Here is an 18,525-nt window from a genome sequence, read left to right on the forward strand (position 1 = left end):
TCATAGAACAGAATACCACAGTGAACTTTAAGGGCCAGATCCTCAGTTGGCATACAGCTAGTGAAATCAATGGAGTTACACTGGGAATCTGATCTTAAAAACAAGAACACCAGTTTCATTTACAGTTAACCAGTAAAAAGAATATTGCTGGAAAAAGGCTTTAAAACCATCACAGAAAAACAACAGCACTAGTGCAAAATCAAATCAAACCAAACCAACTATCATGCATTGCAATGCCAAATTCTATTGCTAGAAATCACAAACACTAAGACTACTTCTGTATACTGACAAATATAATTGGAAGTATTGGGTATGGGTACTGGGGGCTTTTGTTGTCCTTTTGGAAGGCAGGTATTCAGAGATCGTGGAGTTGGCCATGAGAGAGATGGAAAGTAGAAAATGGAACATTCCAAAATGGTGAAATGTCATTTAGAAGTCACTAGCGCAGGGGTGCCACAGTTCAGGGCAACCGCACCTGTATTCCCCTTCTATGGTCCAGCAAGGTTACCACTCTAAGGTCCTCAGGCATCACCTCACTTGGGTGGCAATGCATCTCTTTCCCTGCTGACCAGGATATTTCCAGATGGCACAGGTCCTTGCCTATACTGTGATCTCCCCAGTAAAGTCAGGTTGCCTAAGCTGGCCTACGTTACTTTTTTCCTCAGAGATGGTTGACAGTGTTAGTGCCAACAATTATAAATTACCACACAGCTCTTTCTAAGCAAGAACTTTTATTCTTAAGGTAAAAACATTACAGAGAAAACATGTTAAAACAATAAGAGAACCTACACACATGCTAATAAGCTTACTAGAGATAAGCCTAACTCCTACAAGGGCTCTGGGTGGTGATTACTTCTGCAAACCCCACACAGGGCTTTTTCATGTGGTCACCAGCTTGTAACCACATTAGCTCAGAACAGCTCCCCTGTGAGTCCCTCCTTTACCTAGTTTAGGCCTTTGAAGAGACCGAGTAGGTAATCAGTCAGATAATGGGTTTCTCTTCAAGGTGCAGCTTCAAAGGGATGGCTCTAGAGGTGAATAATTTGCATTCCCCAAGTATTTCCTAAGAACACTGCTCAACTAAAAGTTCAATCTTGTCTGCTCCATTGTTGTAAAAGAGTTCTTTGAAGCACATAACACTTCCCAGTGTTTACATTAGTCTTGTATCCCCCTTAAAAGAAGTTACATACCATCCCATGATAATACATAACCGTTTGCATTTTAATATAATGACCTCCTAAGATACTTGAACTTAATTCCATAAGGTTTGTCCAGGATATTGTCATATCTGTCACATGGGTTGGAGTGTTGGTGGTAGGCAATGCCTGGCTGCCCTGGCACTTTGTTTCCAGTGTACTGGTGAACATTTATTCTCCAACATTTTTCGTCATGTGACAGATGGCTGTAGAATATTGCTTCATTTTCAATTGTCTCATTTCCTTTTCATGTTCAATGCTTTCCTTCATTCTCTAACTTTCCTCCTGAAGTGCCGTCCATGTGTATTCTTTGCTGCTTCTTGATAGCAATCTGAAGTGATCCTCCTCTTCCTCCATTCTCCTTTCCTCTTTCGCTCCTGCTTCAGGTTCTCCACCAAGGGAGGCTCTCTTTTCATCTGATTCAGTTCCAAGAGAATGATATCCTTCACTGTTGTTTTTTTTGTTTGTTTTTTGTTTTTTTTAATATAGGTTTTGAGTCTATCTACATGAAGTACTTTCCTTTGTACTCTTCTGTCTGTTCTGAGGCTGTCATGTTGCTCTGTTGTAGCAGTATCTGAAAAGGAAATGAAAGAAGAAAGAGTTAATGAGGATAATGTACTTCCTTTCTCTTTCAAATGTGACATGTATGAAGATAAAGGTGGCTTGTGCAACAATCTACTTTGTCCCTAATTCCTTTATTCCTCTGGTTTATTTTTCATTTCTTATTTGCGGGCTGCATATTATTACAGCAGGGAATACAAAACCTCATGAAAAATATTTTTTAATGAAATTAAAATTTACCATTTTGGGTGGAAGATGGGGGAAGAGGGTGGTTTAGCACAAAGCCTTAAAGATGCTCTTTTATTTCAGGCATTTGTTGGGAAATAGATGTTAAATGCAGGCCTACAGGTGGACATTGGGCTCCTGAACATTGTAGCCAAAGACCAAGGAGTCTTGTTTACAATAGGTCAGTTACACCCTGATAAATCTGCACTAGAGATTACCAAGAAAGGAGCCTAGCGGTGATAGAGAGGCCATGTCCATCTTAGATGAGGCTGAGGGAAGGTTGCTTTGCTTCACAACTTCATTGCTAAGCTGCATGAGTGGTTGAGTGAGCAATTAATTGCTCGTGATCCCTAGAAGACAAGGGGGAGAGAAACTGTTACATGCCTGGTCTTGCTAGCCAAGAGACTAATTGAGTGACTGACTGACCCATGAATTACCTATTACTAGTTGGGGCATTTGTGCTTACTAAGTAGCTTAGTGTGATAAATAGATATGGCTTTTGAATTGGTAATAATACTGTCCCTGTGTATTTTCACACTTTTATTCTTTATAATCATCCGGGTGCCATTTTGTTGCAGATCACAATGATATTGGGCAGTTTGTGGGATCCATAGAAGCTTAAGAATGTCTATCCTGTATTCACCAACATAATAACAAGTGGCCTAGAGTGAAGTACATAGCAGAAGCGGGAATCTAGTCATAATGGTACTAGTGGAAGATGAGAGTGCATGTTTGTTCACTTCGAGAAGGAGGCAGGAGGTCTTTGGTTTTTCAGCAATTGTTCAGCTACTGGGTTGCATTCCACATCCTACTCATTCATTGCTGACTAGAAAGAGCTGAGGTTGGCAAGGGGAAGAGGGGAAATACACAAACTTCCACAGTTACTTGTATCCACCCTTACAAGAGTGGTTGCTCCTTTTAAGTCATTAGACCTGGTTCACAGATCCTATCCTTCTTTTGCCCAAGTGAATACAATGAAATCAGTCAGAATAAAGAGCACTATACCTTATTTGGAGGGTCTCTCACCTCCTATGTATGAGGCTACCTCTGAGCCAGAGCCTGCTTAACTTGGTGAGTCATCTCTTAGGGTATATGTCCAGTAGCGATCGATTTATCGGGGATCGATATGACACTATATATCGATCCCATAACGCACTCCCCATCGACTCCAGAACTCTACCAGAGCGAGCGGCGGTAGCGGAGTTGACGGGGGAGCCACAGCCGTCGACCCACGCCGTGAGGATGGGAGGTAAGTCGAAATAAGATACGTCAAATTCAGCTACGGTATTCCCGTAGCTGAAGTTGTGTATCTTACATCAACACTCCCCCCAGTGTAGACCAGGCTTTAGCCAGATAGTGTGATGAGTCATTAGAGGTACCTGCAGGTTTTGTTATAAGCTCAATCCCATTTAACCAGGTTCAGCCAATCCACAAGTGAGGACCCACCCAGGTGATCCCAAAGTAGGTATATAGTTCCTAAAGGAAGCAATCTTTCCCGTCTGCTCGATGTCACTACTTGCAGGGAATGTTTCCATTTCTGTAGTTTCAACAGACTGCCCCTGTCTTTTTACACACTAGCTAGTCTTTGCTCCAGCCTGTATCTGCTCTTGCCTCAGCTGGCTGCCTGGTGATTCGGACACTCTGTCCTCTGCTCCATCTGTAGTGGTGTGAGAATAGCTCCTCAGAGTTAGGAAATAGTCCCTGCTCCTCACCTTTGTCCCCATCATCATATGGGGGCAGGGCGGGATAGGTTAGTGGTTTGAGCATTGACCTGCTAAAAACCCAGAGTTGTGAGTCAATCCCTGAGGGGGCAAATTGGGGTAAAAATCTGGGGATATGTGCTCCTTTGAGCAGGGGGTTGGACTAGATGACCTTCTGAGGCCCCTTCCAACTGTGATATTCTATGATCACTGAACTCCTCTTACTTTTTCTGCCCTAACAGCACACTACCAGGGCTGGGGGACCACAGATCTTTTCAGGAACAGTCAAAGTGTCCTCGTCAGGTTATTTTTAAGTGATTACCCCTCCCTCCCCTTTTTTTTCAAATAGATCTGGCCACCTGAAAGAGCCACTGGCCTACAGAGCCAGAGCCATTGGCCTAAAACTGACAGCAGGTTCACTGAGTACATATGCACCATATCATGTTGCTAACATGCCCTTGCCGCCTTCTTCCCTTTGAATTGACATTTCTCCTCATGCACAATCAGTTATAGCTGGGTTGTGTCTACATTAGGCTTGTCTTTTAAAATTGTCCAAAGTTACTACCACCAGTTCAGCTCCACTGGTGTTCGCAGTGGTGGAAATGCCAGCATAGACAGGCCTCCAGGAATGCACAGTAGTTTTACACAACTTGTTTAATCCTGTTAAGAGCAGGTCTAAATGGAACAGATGGTACACTGGTTAAAACAATGGTAACCTGGGATGCCTTATCTGCACTAGTGCTCCTGCTATTGTTACCTCTAGTGGAGCCTGTGGGTGGGAAATGTTTAGCAAAAAGCCTGATGTAGACAAATGTCATAGAATTGGAGGAAGACGGGGAAAGGAAAGACAGGAATAAATCAGAGAAAATAAAAGAACAAAAATCTAGAATTGGTCAAAATTTTCTGAAGTTCAATTCTTCAATTAAATTTTTCATTTACATTAAAATTTCAACAAAAGGGAGAATTGTTCATGTTTTTTTATATGAAAGAAATCATCCTGTGTCAGATTCAAAAGCAGAGAAAAGTTTGTACATAAACACCATGCTCTCAGAGAAGTGGATATTACTGACAAGATGTATGCTATAATTTCCTGAGAGACAAGGTGGATGAGGTAGTATCTTTTATTGGACCAAATTCTGTTGGTGACAGAGACAAGCTTTTGAGCCCAGACCTGAGGGAAAGCTCTATGTAGCATGATAGCTTGTCTTGCTCACCAACAGAAGTTGGTCCAATAAAAGATATTACCTCACCCAGCTTGTCTCTCTAATATCCTGGGACCAACATGGCTACAACAACACCGCATATAATAATTGCTGGAGGTGAGATAGGGGAATTATACACAGGTAAAAGACTTTCAGGAAAATTGCTCCTGGGATACTCTGGGCAGGAGCACAGAGAGTAGTCTGCAATAAGTGGGAAGGAACATTGTGAGACTGTGCTAAGAAAATCAATTGAAAAGAAATGCCAATGCTTCCTGTCTACAGTAGCGCTGAGATTGCTCAAAATGAATCAGTGTAGGTCTAAGCATTTACAAGTCGTGTTTGAAGGGCACCCAAAATTAGTGGCATCATTGGAAAATGTTAGCTTGTATGTGTTAGACACAGGAGAAAGACCTGAAGAAATATTTTTTGATTTAATATATCTTGGGAAAATGGGCAAGAACATTCTACTTATGAGGATTAATTTGGTAAGCATTTCAAAATCCTCAGATAGAAGACATTATAGAAGCACCAATAACCTTTCCCCACACACACTCTTTTCATGTTGTATGTTTTATACATTACTCTTGTACTTTATTGTAAAATAAATGTTAATACTACAATGATACAGTGACTGAGCCTAATATTTTGAGTCTTCCTATGAAAAATCTATCGCCTTCATCATCACAGGAACTGACCTTTCATAAAAATTAAATAATGTCACATCATCCCTGGGAGATAGGAAATTATTATTGTTCCCATTTTATGGATGGAGAATGGAAGCACAGAGAGATCGAGTGACTTCCCCTACATCACACAGGAAGTCTATAGCAGAATCCAAAAATGAATCAAGATCTCAGTGTCTTAATCACAAGAACATGCTTCCTTAGCCTTTTTTGTCTAGCTAAGAGCTAGGAGACATGGTAGAGCTGTGCAGAACACATCTGCCAGTTTCATAAAGCTGTATCCAGAAATGCAATTTTCAAGTGTCTGGGGAAGTCTTGCTGAGCCACTGTGATCAGTGCACATGAGGACACTGAGTTGCAGATGGAATACAAGAGAATTTCTTGGGATATATGCGTTTAGATATTTTATTTTCTCCTTCTAGGAAGAAATGCAAGAAATGTTTGATATATTAATCTGCAGAATTTGTCTTTTTCATTGTTTTGATTTCTCTATTGACCTCAAGAGATGTGGCATAAGGTAATATTTTTAGCAGCCTTCAACATGGGCAGGAGCCAATTACTGTTAGCAGCCCTTTTGTGACTGCTTCACAGATTCAGGTAAGAAAGAATATCAGACAATGAAACACAACTAAGCGAATGATAACGTAGTTAGAATGATTTATTTATTTTCTGGTCCTTGTGGGCTGGTTTACATTGACTTCACTAGAATTTGTTTGCATGAAGGTTGCTTTAACCCACTAGGTTTTGTTACACCGCTCAGGCTTCACCACTAGCATTACACAAACTTCTACATTTAATTTCCTTTACAACTTTGATTTTAAATAGCTGTGGGATTTGAGCAATAACTATGGAGAGATGGGGTGTTTATGGCTGACTAAAAGAACCTGATGGACCAAACACAGCTGGTCATTCATTCCACTGAAGTGCCCAGCAGAGAGGCTGATATTGTGTCAAAAAGAAAAGGAAAATCAAAATAACAAAACAAAGAGCATATAGCAATAAATGTGTTTTATGGAGTATTTTCACTGAGAAGGGTGATCTACTGAGTTGGAGAAGGGGAGGAGAAATCAGGACTTCTGGCTTCTTGTTCCCAGCTCTGCTGCCAACTTGCTGTGTGTTCTTCATTATGTCATTTAGGCCCAGATTTTCAAGCCTCTGCTAATATTCCTTATCCTTGAGAATTCCAGGGCTTGACACAGAAAAGTGCTGAATATCTGCAGCTTCCAAAGTTTCTTCAGCAGGAGCTATGGATAATGATCCACACCACTGAAAGTCAAGCCTGAAGTGTTGGAAGTTGGGCACTCAGAAGCGGAGGCAGTCAAAATTCCTATGCACTTTTGAAAATGTTGACAAATGCTATGCCTCAAATTTTCCCATTTTAAAAATGGATGTAACAATGGATATATTATCTTATAAAGGAGAGGTTTTATGAGGCTGGCTTATTTTTTAATATAAGATCTTTGAGATCATCATAGTTATATATTAGTATTAATAAACTGATCTAGACAGAGCATGTTAAGGGAATTAATGCTTTGTAAAACAGCCAATCAGGTTGCAAAAATCATCTCCATAACTTCCATTCAGAATTAGAAAACAAATAAAGCCACGGTAACTCGAAGGACTTCTCTGTAAAATTACACGTACAGAACTAAAACTGGAAATACATGAGGCACTCCCACGGGTTTTGCTGAGATGATGGAACAGAGAGAGGATTTACAGATCTGTCTTTGGGTATGGGGGAAGGAAAGCTGTCTCACCGAGAATGAAATTTAAATCAGTCCTCGCCCTCTGGGGTTGGGGGAGGATTTTGCTGTGTGTTTCAATGAGACATTTACAATCAATCGCCTTCAGCCTGGTTTGAAGTGTCCCTCATTCACGCGATCTAGGCAGCAGCCAGATAGTTAACTAGCTGCTTTCCGGATTGTGGTCACTGTAATTTGATTTCACCCTCAGATGGAAACAAGGGAGAAAGAGGGCTGACTCTGGGTAGTCAGCCTCTCCTCAACCCGGAGAAGGGTAAGATCCCCCTACTCTCCAACCTCCGGAAAGGGGTGAGCGGGCCAGTTCCTCCCCACGCCTTACATAAAGCGAGAACCTCCTCCCCCTGCGAGTTTATACTCGCCTCTGCCCCGCCTATGCAGGGAGCTCCCTCTCTCTGCTCCCCTCCCCTGTGCAGGGAGCTCCCCCTATCTGCCCTGTGCTTGCAACGAGCTTCTCTCCTGTGCCCTGGGCTCCCCCGCTGCCCCCTCCCCTGTGCAGGGCGCTCCCGCTTGTGCCCCGCTACCCCGCGCAGCGAGGAGCTGCTGCTGCTGCTCCTCCCTCCCTCCGCTCTTACTGCCGCCGCCCAGGCACGGGGATGGCCGGGGGACTCTTAAGGAGGGGGAGGGGCAGAACGCACTGCACCTGCCCCCTCCCCGAAGAGAAGCTCGTAGCAAAGTCACCGACAAGCCCGCCGGGCCCCATCAAACGCCTCGGCCCGGCCCACTCACGTCATGGAAACAAGCACGTCAGCACCCAACAGCCAATGGGAGAGGGGGAAGGCGGGGAGCGCGCCTGGCCCCGCCCACTCCCCCCTTTTCCCCGCGGAGGCTCCTCCCTCTCCTCCCCCATTGAAGGCGCCGCACGTCGGGAGCCCCTTCACCCGAGCGAGACCCCGTCATGTGACCGCCGGGACGAGGGGTAGGAAGCGGCAGTTGCAGCGTGGGGCGGGGGTGGCTCGGCGAGCAGCGAACGAGTGAGTGAGTGACGGGGGGAGGCGGGGGCCGCGCCGCTCCGCTCCGCCCCGTGGCTGCCCCGCAGCCCGGCCGGGAGGGGGTGGCGGTGGGCGCGGTAGCGGTTCCTCTGCAGGGCTGGGGCTGCTGAGCCGGGGCTGGTGGGGGCCGAGCCGCAGCGGGGCGCGTGCGAGGTGAAGCGCTGGCTCCTGCCCTGTGAGGAGCCGCTGCCTGCCGGGGGTGGGACTGGGAGCCCGCCCCCCCTCGTTGCCACCCCCCGTTCGCGGGGCGGGGCGGGGCTGGCCCGCCGGAGCAGGGCGGGGGACGCGGGCACCTTGTGCGCCGAGCAGGCGGTGGCAGCGGCAGATTCCCGGTGCGTCCCCAGGCGCCGTCCAGCGTGTGGCTGTGCAGCGGTCGAGGTAAGCGGCAGCCCCGGAGTCAGCAGCTGGAGCATCAGCCGGCCCCGAGGCCGGGCAGCGCCCCCTCCAGCCGCCGGGTGCAGGGGCTGAGCCGCCGGCGGACGCGGAGCGGCGGCGGCTGCTGCTTCCCGCCCGCCTGCTCTGTGGGCTCAGCGCCTTTGCCCCGGGGGGTGGCCGCTACCCCCTGCAGCGGGCTGCCGCGCTGCATCCGGGGCGCGGTGTGACCTTGAGGGCGGCCGATGCGGGGGTCTCCCCCTGCCTGGACTCCTGCGCGGGGCGGGCGTTGCTGCAGCTCGGACCTTCCTAGGGAGGAGACGGGGTAAGCGGCGCCGGCGCTGTGTGACATGTGTGCTGGGCTGGGTGCTTGGGGGGCTGCAGCTGCCTCGTCCCCCGGCAGCACAGGCAGTGCCGAGCCCGGCTACCCCAGTGGGCGCAGAGGCCCTGTTGGCGCCGTGCGAGCTCCCTCCCTCCCTTCCCGGGTGCACACACCATAGGTGGTACTTAGCCCCTGTTCCCTGCCGGGTTAAGTAGTTGGGATTAGTCGTCTGCTGCTGCACAGCATGATCATCCTCAGCCTGCCTCCTTGGCAGCCCTGCACGGAGCCAGCAAGCCTCCGCTGGCCTGGGGGCGTTTGTAGCTGAGGGGCTCTCTGCCTTTTCAATTGCGCTAGCAGACTCCCCTCTCCCCGGCCTTCCGCCGCTTTGTCTTGTGGGCGACTCCCCAGTCCGGGTTAGTTAAGAGCAGGGGGAGAGGCAGACAGAAATTCCCCCCTTTCCCCCAGCGGACTTGCTGTTCTGATTTATTAATGGCTAGACGGACTGTGTGTGTATTGATTCTGGACTAGGAAGAAGGCATCTCTGCAGCGCCTCTGGAATAGAAGGAGGACCATTGAGGCTGCTCTCAGCAGCCTGCGGGAGGGCATTTGTGTGAGCAGGGTGATGTTCTGCTTGTCCTACTTAGCAGCAGGAAGTGTCACTAACGGTGGCGCTTGTATGACAGTGTCGTTCTCAGCCAAATGGTGTATGTAACCTTTGGATGTTACACCACGTGAGTTTATGAAGAGGCCTTAATACTGGGGGATGATTGCTGCCTGTCGCAGAAGGGAGTGCTGATGCTCATTCTGGAGTGAGGGGGATGGGGGGGGGGGGCATTCAGAAGATGGTGACTGGAAGAATACATCACCGATGTCTGAGCAATTTTATTTTCTCTGCTGATGTGAAAGTCTAGAAGTTGGAAGAACTTCTGATAGGATTTCAGGAAGAAGCTTGTTTGGAAACCTAGTTGATAAAGCTTATGTCCATGACCTTGGTGGCAATCCATGTATCATATTTTTTTCCCCTTGCAACGTAAGTGATTCCTACCAAAATAACTAGCAGCGTCTGCCTTAATTTGTCAAAACTAGGACATTTAAGGCTAAGAAGTGTCCCGGATGTCTCAATTTGGCTTGCTGGTAATGTAAGGGTCTCTTGAATAGTGGCCAGTTTTAATATGATCATCACTGCCATTGTGGGGGTGAATTAAGGACAGCGTTCTGAACTCAGCATGAAACTTGTTACAGCATAATCCATTTCAATGTTTCTTGTTTCATTTCATTTTTTGTAAATTTTTAATATAAGGATGAAAGATATTCAGTAACAATTGTTAAACTATTTTTATATTGACTTACCTCCCCCAACAAAATAGAAGACAAAAGAAACAACCAAGTTGTTTTCTGAAACTGAGTTGTTGTATGCTCCCTTCAGCATACAACTTATTTTTTGATAATTTTTTCAAGAGCTACCTATCAAAGCTCAAAAGCTTATCTTGTAAACAAAACATTAAGTGGACTCATGTTAATTATATTTAAAGCTGCTGCACTTTAGCTTAGGGGAAGGGGGTCATTAGTATCTGGGCCCAAAACATGGTGGGGGTGGGTTCTGGAAGACTCTTGAGAGGTCCCTCAGTAAAATTATAAAGCATGTTCTGGGAATGAAGTCCAAATAAAATGTACCCTTGCAACATTAATATCTCATCGTTTTTAACAAAATACTTGTACGCTTGTGGGAAGGGGTACAGCAGTATGCAAATCTCTGGAAAAAACACAGCTGTAAATGTTTACAGGTGCTTCTGCAATTGAGAGTTTAAAAACTTTGTTAAATGACCTTGATAGTTTCGTTTACCGTTTTTTTCTGTTCCATTTAGAAAGCAGGCAGTAACTGCAGGCAGTAACTGTCTTACTATAGCTGGTGGGGAAAAAAATGTTCAGAATTACTAGTTGGGTTTTTAAACTTTTCAGGAACTTGTCCAAATTTTGCGTTTGTGGTATTTGGAACAAGGAGTAAACTTCTTGTATATCATTAAGCCATTGGTGTCTCTCTTGGCAGAAATGGCTTCCAGCATACGAAACTTAAAGACTTATGAACTAAAAAAAGTTTCCAATCATTATGCCATAAGTGGTCACTGAATAGTAGAGCACAAAAATAGTTTTAACCACGCACCCCCATGCTTTAAGGTGTGAAATTGCAGATTTGGAATCAACATTGTGGGGTGCTTATTTTCTTGTCACTCCTGGTTTCCCTTTACTGGTAGCAGGTTATTGTGATGGTAATTGCGGTTTTTCATGGAATTATTCCGTTTGTGCTCAAGCAGTAGGGGACTAGTAAGTCCGAGCTACTGCTAATATGGACAAAACCACTTCTTTTTTCTAGGCAGTATGCCAGTGTACCCCAATTCTTAACTGCAATACCTTACTATATTAGTTAAATTCCTACTGAGCAGAGACTGTCAGATATGCTGCTTATGCTGTGGACAATAGAGACCGCAAAATTAATCTTCACTTTTGATGCAAGTGAAATGAACTAACTATATTTTACAGGGACTTATGCTTTACCTAACTTTTGCTATTTTTCTGGGTATTATGACATTATTCTTCATCACTTATCTTAAAAATGTGCTTGGAAATTTCAAGCGGAATCTTGTCTAGTGTCACTATCTCTTAAGGCATAAGCAATATAGGTAGAACCTTTCAGTCTGTCAGATGTTAAATGTTGAGGATTTCAGTTGCTGTATTATGGTTTAATAGTATTTTTGCTGAACTGCTGAAAAATGCTGTACGACCTCTGCTAAGGTAGACTTGTAAATGCTTATGAAGATCTTACATAATGAAACACAACTCTGAGCTGTCTACTCATTTGAACCATACAGAACATGTATACAGTTTCCCTAGACAGGAAGGGAGAAGATAAGCTGTAAGTACTCAAATGATGGAAATGCCAAGGAAGGAGAAGAAATTAAGGTGGCTCTACATGGTATGATCTAGAGAACTGGGATAAAAATAAGTGAAGGAAAATCTTTAAAACTAACATGAAGACCACCACCTAGTTAAGGAACTACTAGATGTGGGGAATAGTACACTTAGGGGATGTGGTAGAAATTGTGCTGTCTAAGTAACTGCAAAATGGACTGGGTAAAGCAGTTAAAACTATGCCATAGGGAATAATTCTGTGTTGGTACATAGATGAACAAGATAACCTAGTCTTTTTCAACTCAAATTTCTTTCATTAATATAGAGTAAATATTAATGGCACTCAAGTATGCTTTAGACAACTAAAATGTCACTGACCTCAGTGCAGTAGAACTTCAGATAGACATTTGGATGTGCAAACTTTACATAGATATTAGTCTTTTAATAAAACCATGCAACATAAACAAGAAAGACCTACATTGTTCAAAAATATACGTTATTACATTTTAACTACTAGTTCATTGTGTTCTTAGCTACTTTAATTTCGTAAATTTTATAAATTAAATATAAAAAGAAATTCGTACTTAATCTTGTTGCATATACTTAACATTTCGAAAGACTTTTTCTATAAGTGAATTAGAATGGTTTTAATAGATTTTTTTCAGGGTATACACTATCTTCATTGTTTAAGGGAGAAACAGCACAATACAATGAAATGTAACGAGTGTTTATTCTTAAACATATTCTGGTTTTGGTAACTGAAACTAGTTCCAGCTCAAAGTAAACTAATAGATGAAAATAAGCAGACCGTTTGTCTCTAGGCTTTTAAATGTAAACTTTATATGATAAGAGAAAATACCATGAATCTGTCATGTGCTAACTGAAGAGATTGGTAACAAGTTTGCTCCGCAAAAGAGAACCAGCACAGTCTTGAATTAAAATCTAATAACAGCTAGGCTCTTTAGTAATCTTAAGAACTTGCTTTGATAATCCATCTGTATTTTTACAATGGATTTAATTAAACTGTTGTATTAATATTCCATAATCAAACATCTTTCTATCCTAATTTTTGTGGTTTTATCAACTAGATGACTGTATTTTGCTTACAAATTGAGACTAGCAGTTTCTAGTAACCTACTATAGTGGGCCCAAAACTTACTTATCTAGAAATGAGTTCTAGAGAACTATAGTCCTTACACCTATTTACCATACTGAATAACTTCCCTCTTGAAGGTACCAATTTATTTTATTTTGTGGCACAAAAATGATAAATGTTAAAATAGGGCAAAATATGTATTACTAATCATTTTATCCATCTGGCTTTACAGTGAAGTAAGTGCTGCTGCTTATTGGAAGCCAGATGCCACAGTCTAAAAATCAAAATAGAGACAGATAACTGGTTTATTGACTCATTCTTATCTGAAAGATGTTTGGCTTGTTTAGAATTATTAACACTGAGAATTCTGCATGAAAACTCTATCATTCATTTTCTTGAGCGATTAAATATTGCGTAGTTGCAACACTATCTTTTTCTCGTGTGAAACTTGGATCACTAATATTAAAATGAGCTGAATGTAGCTGTCATTAGGCTTCCCTTTTTTTTTTTTTTTTTTTTTTTTTTTTTTTAAATTCACCATTCCTCTGTCTTTGCCCAAAAATAATCCTTGGGAAAAGAGAAAAGTTGCTGTTTCCTACTTTATAGTTTTTTACCATGTAACTTACAATAAGGAGGACACTGAGGGTTATTAAGTCAATCTTAAACCTACTTAGGTTCTTGCATCAGACTGTATTATAAACAAGACTAGATTCAGTATCTCTGTGGAACATGGCAGCACAGCATCACTGCGCAACAGTTGAGGAGACAAATGTAGGGGGAGGTACTATTACAATGAATACAGCAAGTGGGAGAACTTAAGAAGACTCAGTCAGCTAACTTGCCTTGGATCTGGGATAGAGGTTTTTATACATGAGATCATTAACTCCCCTACACTGGGTGTCAGACAATAAGCTGGAACTTGTCCGCATGATGTTTTTGTATAGCTTGCCTAACACTAGTAGATTTCCCCCCACACACACACCCGAATTTAAGATATAAAGCTTGAGTTGCGAGTCCTTATGACTGGAGACACCATTCCCAATCTCAGCTGAGTGAAACTGATGTCGCTATGTCTACCTAAGTAATTGTTTCAGCATGTGTGCAGGAATGTGAATTCTGCTGTCCTTGATACATCTGACTTTTAATGCCAAATGCTGATCCTGAATGTCAATATTACCTTTTTAATCACTTAGTTGATGGTAGGGTGTAGGAGTGGAGCACGCTAGGTTGGGAGTTTCTGCATGGGAATGCAGGGAAGAGTATAGGACAGTCAAAAGAATAAGGAAGAGGGATAGAAACAAAGGGTAGAAATAAGGATGGGACATTAGGAAAGTATATTATCGATGAATGTGACATGGTGCTGAACAAACAATAACTAGATCTTACTATATAGGTACCATATCCACCCTTTCACTTCTGTACATCTTCTGTACAGACCTATTACTGACAGCAGTGGGCATGCCTCTGTTTGAGGAGTGTTTAGTCCTGAACTTAAACCATGACTTATGGGCTGTAATTAAACACAACATTCCATTCTTGCTTCCAAATATTTGACACTCTGCTGTAGACTATTAAGAGCTTGTTTAAAATCCCATTTGAAAAAAGGATCTCTCATCAGTGACTCCCAACATTATATTGGTGTGTTGGCTTTACACTGACTTGGAGGAAGGCGATTTCCTGAAGCACCTATGTGTTTTTTTTGTTTTGTTCTCTCTTCCCCTCCACCTCCCCCCCTTTTTAGAATCCTTCACAATTCAGAACCAGGCCAGCCTTGCTCAAGTCCATGAGAGCCACAATCCAAGGTGGTATAGCTGTAATAGAGGATACCAAAGAAGGAGAAAATGTGCCAAGTTTGACGCATTGTTAATTAAGATTTGTAAACATGGGACTTTTTTGTTAGCACTTACAGTGAAGAACATTGAACAGATCATGATAAAATCTTGTATTGGACATACAATCTAGGGTGGATATAATTGTGAATATATCTAAATAACTAGCAATTAAAATTTAGAGTTAAAAGAAACACTCAACTTACTTATATTGTCCATCTCATTTGTGTGTTATATCAGAACACTACTAGGGGAACTTAAAAGTTCATTTTGGGGAAAGTTTTCAGACTCACTTTACTGACTTAAAACCTCTAGTCACTGCTCAAAATGAAATTTGGGCTCCTAAGTTTGAGTGCTTTTGAAAACTTAATCCTATTTTTGTTAACATTCTCTTTTAAAACCTATAGGATGTTGTGAGGATTGTAAAATGTATAGTGTGTGTGTGTGTGTAGTATATACATATTCAAAAAAATATGCATGCAATCCTGTATATTTCACACTGATTTGTAAGTACTACAAACTGTCTGGTCTCTGCTAGGACTCTTTTCAGGAAGGTGAAGTTAGGGTAAAATCTATGATCTTGAAGGTTGGATGTCACTTCTACTTTCAGGTGACTAGAGGCATGATCCTTCACCTGTGCAGATGTGTCAAGAACTTGATACCTTCAATATTGTCAGTTACAGGTGGAATACTTTTTATATTGCTGAGATGAATATGATGTTAACTCCAAGATAGGTGTAGGAGATATCTACCACCCTCAAAAAAACACTTCCATGGAACCTGTAATCTGCTACCCTAGCTTGTGCCTTTACACTTTCAGATAAGGTGGCACGAGAGAATACTACATTATTCAGTTCTGATCACCAGGTGTACAGTGTCTGATCTATGGAGCAGGGACCTTATTTGCTCCACATTCTTAGTGCTGAACAGAAACACTTGACAGACAACTTTTCATTACTTTTTGCATTTAAAAAGAGAGGGGATTATTTGGGCACTGTTGCTATCAGGCTCTCAAGTTGTTAGGATACAGATGCTGAAAGGTCATGTTGCTCTTTTGTCTTTTTCATATCTTATGGCTCTTTTTCACTGAAATATCCCCCATGCTTGCATTCCACTTAATTGACTTTTGGCTTGTTAGACTTTTTAGATGTGCCGTAAGTGATGCTTGAAAGAACTTAGTTAAATATAGAGTTTTGTGCTGAATAACTTAAAGAACCATGGTACATAGGTGACTTTGAATGTGTAAAAGCATGTCATGTCAGAGGTGCAGCCAGACCATAACTGAGTGAGTGGAGCTGCTCCCTGGGACAGGAGCTTCTGCTGCAGGGTGAGGTGCAGAGTGAGCTTAGTCCCACTCCCAGCCTTGGCCTCTCCTCTGGACTGGGAGAAGTGTAAGTTTGTGTAGGGCCCAGTTATGGGTTATTGCAGCCTTTCTCCTAATATCTCTATTTAAACAAAGAGAGACCATGTTTGTTTTCTTATAGCTGTTGGTAGTCTTCAGTGACAGCAGTGTTTATCAGAGGTTTGAAGCTCATGTACAGACACTTCTGGCATAATGTAATCTCCCCTTTTAGGTTAAAGGCTGGTATGAGACAATTTGTTAAATATCTCTTTGGATGCCTTGGGTCCGCTTGGCCTTTGTCAATAAGGAAAAAATACTGACCTTGATACAGCATAGACGGCATTGGTTGTATTGGTAGATCCTCTTCTGCTAATGTACTGAGATCAGGTGTCAGTGCTGATGTTAGAGCTGTCTGTTCTGTCTATTCAGTCTCAACTATGAGATAGTTCCTTCACCTGTAAATGCTAGTGTAGATGGGGCTGCCTTACGTGTCTTAATTCTAATCTTGCATCTCTGCTTTTTGGTAACTAATCTTCTGCCCGAGGGTTCTTGGGAGGAATTGTCCAGGGTGCTCTCTTTCCTCCTCTCCTTTAGAAGTGTGCAAATATTCATTAAGAGCATTAGCAAGTAGACCTAGGTGAATAATTTCTTTTTTTTCAGTTTGCTGGCAGTTCCAGAAATCAAAGTTTCATTTTTGGGATGTACCAACACCTGTGTGTGTGTGTGTAAACTTCCAGTACATCAGAAAACACATCATTTGAGGAGACTTGAAATTTTTGGTTTCAGTTTCAGGCACTCTGCTAAACGCAAAAGAGCAAAGAGGTGATTTCCTTATAAGTGTTAGCCCAGTGTTTAGAGTACTTACCTAGGGTGCAGATGGGGGCGGGGGGCAGAGGCATTTCCCCCCCTTCTGCCTGATGTGGAGAAGGAATTTGAACTTGAGTTTTCCACAATGCAAGAGACTACCCTAGCCACTGAGCTATGGGATGCTCTGGTGAGGATCTTCCTCAGTTTCTCCTGTTGAAGCTGTTGCTTGGCCCAATGATTTGTAACTCATGATGAATACTATGAATTGCCCCATGAATGATCCTGATTATTAACTATAAACACAGTGGAACAGCTTCTCAGAGGGATTGAGGACTCTTCCTCCCCCTCCCCATAACCCATAGCTTGGGGGCTATTGCACTCTCCTGCAGTATGGGAGACCCAAGTTCAAATCTCCATATCAGGCAAATGGAGGAATGTAACCTGGGCCTTCAATGTTCCTGGTGAGGCACCTAATGACTTGGCTAAAACTCATGAGACTGGCTCCAGCATCTCCTCAGCAGGCCACTTGGTGATTCCAGCCCATAAAATCAGAATGTTTTAGTAATGTAAAAAACTCTTTTCATAGAATATCAGGGTTGGAAGGAACCTCAGGAGATCTAGTCCAACTCCCTGCCCAAAGCAGGACCAGTCCCCAGACAGATTTTTGCCCCTGATCCCTAAATGGCCTCCAAGGATTAAACTGCCAATGCTCAAACCACTGAGCTATCCCTCCCCCTTAAAGGTCATTGAGTCCAGCCCCTTGCCTTCACTAGTAGGACCAAGTACTGATTTTGCCCCAGATCCCTAAGTGGCTTCCTCAAGGATTGAGCTCACAACCCTGTGTTTAGCAGGCCAATGCTCAAACCACTGAGCTATACCTGTTGATGCTACTGAAACAATTTTGATGAAACTGCAAAAAAAAAAAAAAAAAAAAAAAAGGCAAATCTGACATAAATGAATTTACTGATAGTTTTAGGTTTATTGAAGCTTTTTTTCCCCCAGCCAACAAATTATTTGCTGAATAAGATCTCATCCAGCTTTATTGGTAAAAAGGCATTAAATACAGTATTAAGATGCAGCTCTATCTCACCAACCCAGTCAGCTATCAAATGCTTTCAAGAATGGTAGACATGTGGATATACTGTGGTAAGGGCTTGCTGTCTGAAAGTCAGTCTGGAGAAGACTAAACTAATGCTAGTAGGATAGGGAAGCAAGTGGAAGATGCGGCAAATTGTAAATGCTCTTTTCTACAATTACACCTCTACCCTGATATAACGTGACCCAATATAACATGAATTTGGATATAATGTGGTAAAGCGGTGCTCCGGGGGAATGGGCCTGTGCGCTCTGGTGGATCAAAACAAGTTTGATATAACACGGTTTCACCTATAACACAGATTTTTTTTTTTTTTTGGCTCCTGAGGACAGCGTTATAACGAGGTAGAGGTGTACTTATATCTACCCTCTCAGATAGTTAAGTAAAGCAGAGCCCAGGGTAGACTTAATATACATATGGCCAGGAGTTAATCAG

General features: G+C 42.9%; 1 protein-coding gene and 1 long non-coding RNA gene across 6 annotated transcripts in view; one reads left to right on the forward strand and one right to left on the reverse strand.

Annotated features, from left to right (window-relative positions):
• Positions 1–714: 714 nt before the first annotated feature.
• On the reverse strand, positions 715–8,827 carry LOC120376781. Its single transcript, XR_005587472.1, has 2 exons — positions 8,613–8,827; positions 715–1,770 (listed from the first exon to the last, which is right to left on the reverse strand). It is a non-coding gene; the product is annotated as an uncharacterized LOC120376781 (long non-coding RNA).
• The window catches only part of ATP2B1 (ATPase plasma membrane Ca2+ transporting 1), a 103,691-nt gene continuing 93,320 nt past the window's right edge, over positions 8,155–18,525 (forward strand). For 2 of the 5 annotated variants that reach the window (XM_039496999.1, XM_039496995.1), the window contains exon 1: positions 8,155–8,301. The gene's annotated coding sequence lies outside the window, so the exon portion shown is untranslated. Of the gene's footprint in view, positions 8,306–8,399; positions 8,698–18,525 lie in introns of those variants that run through there. The other 3 variants (XM_039496996.1, XM_039496997.1, XM_039496998.1) reach the window with 3 other exon arrangements.

This window comes from Mauremys reevesii, linkage group 1, assembly GCF_016161935.1.
Source record: "Mauremys reevesii isolate NIE-2019 linkage group 1, ASM1616193v1, whole genome shotgun sequence".
In the NCBI taxonomy this organism is placed as follows: Eukaryota; Metazoa; Chordata; order Testudines; family Geoemydidae; genus Mauremys; species Mauremys reevesii.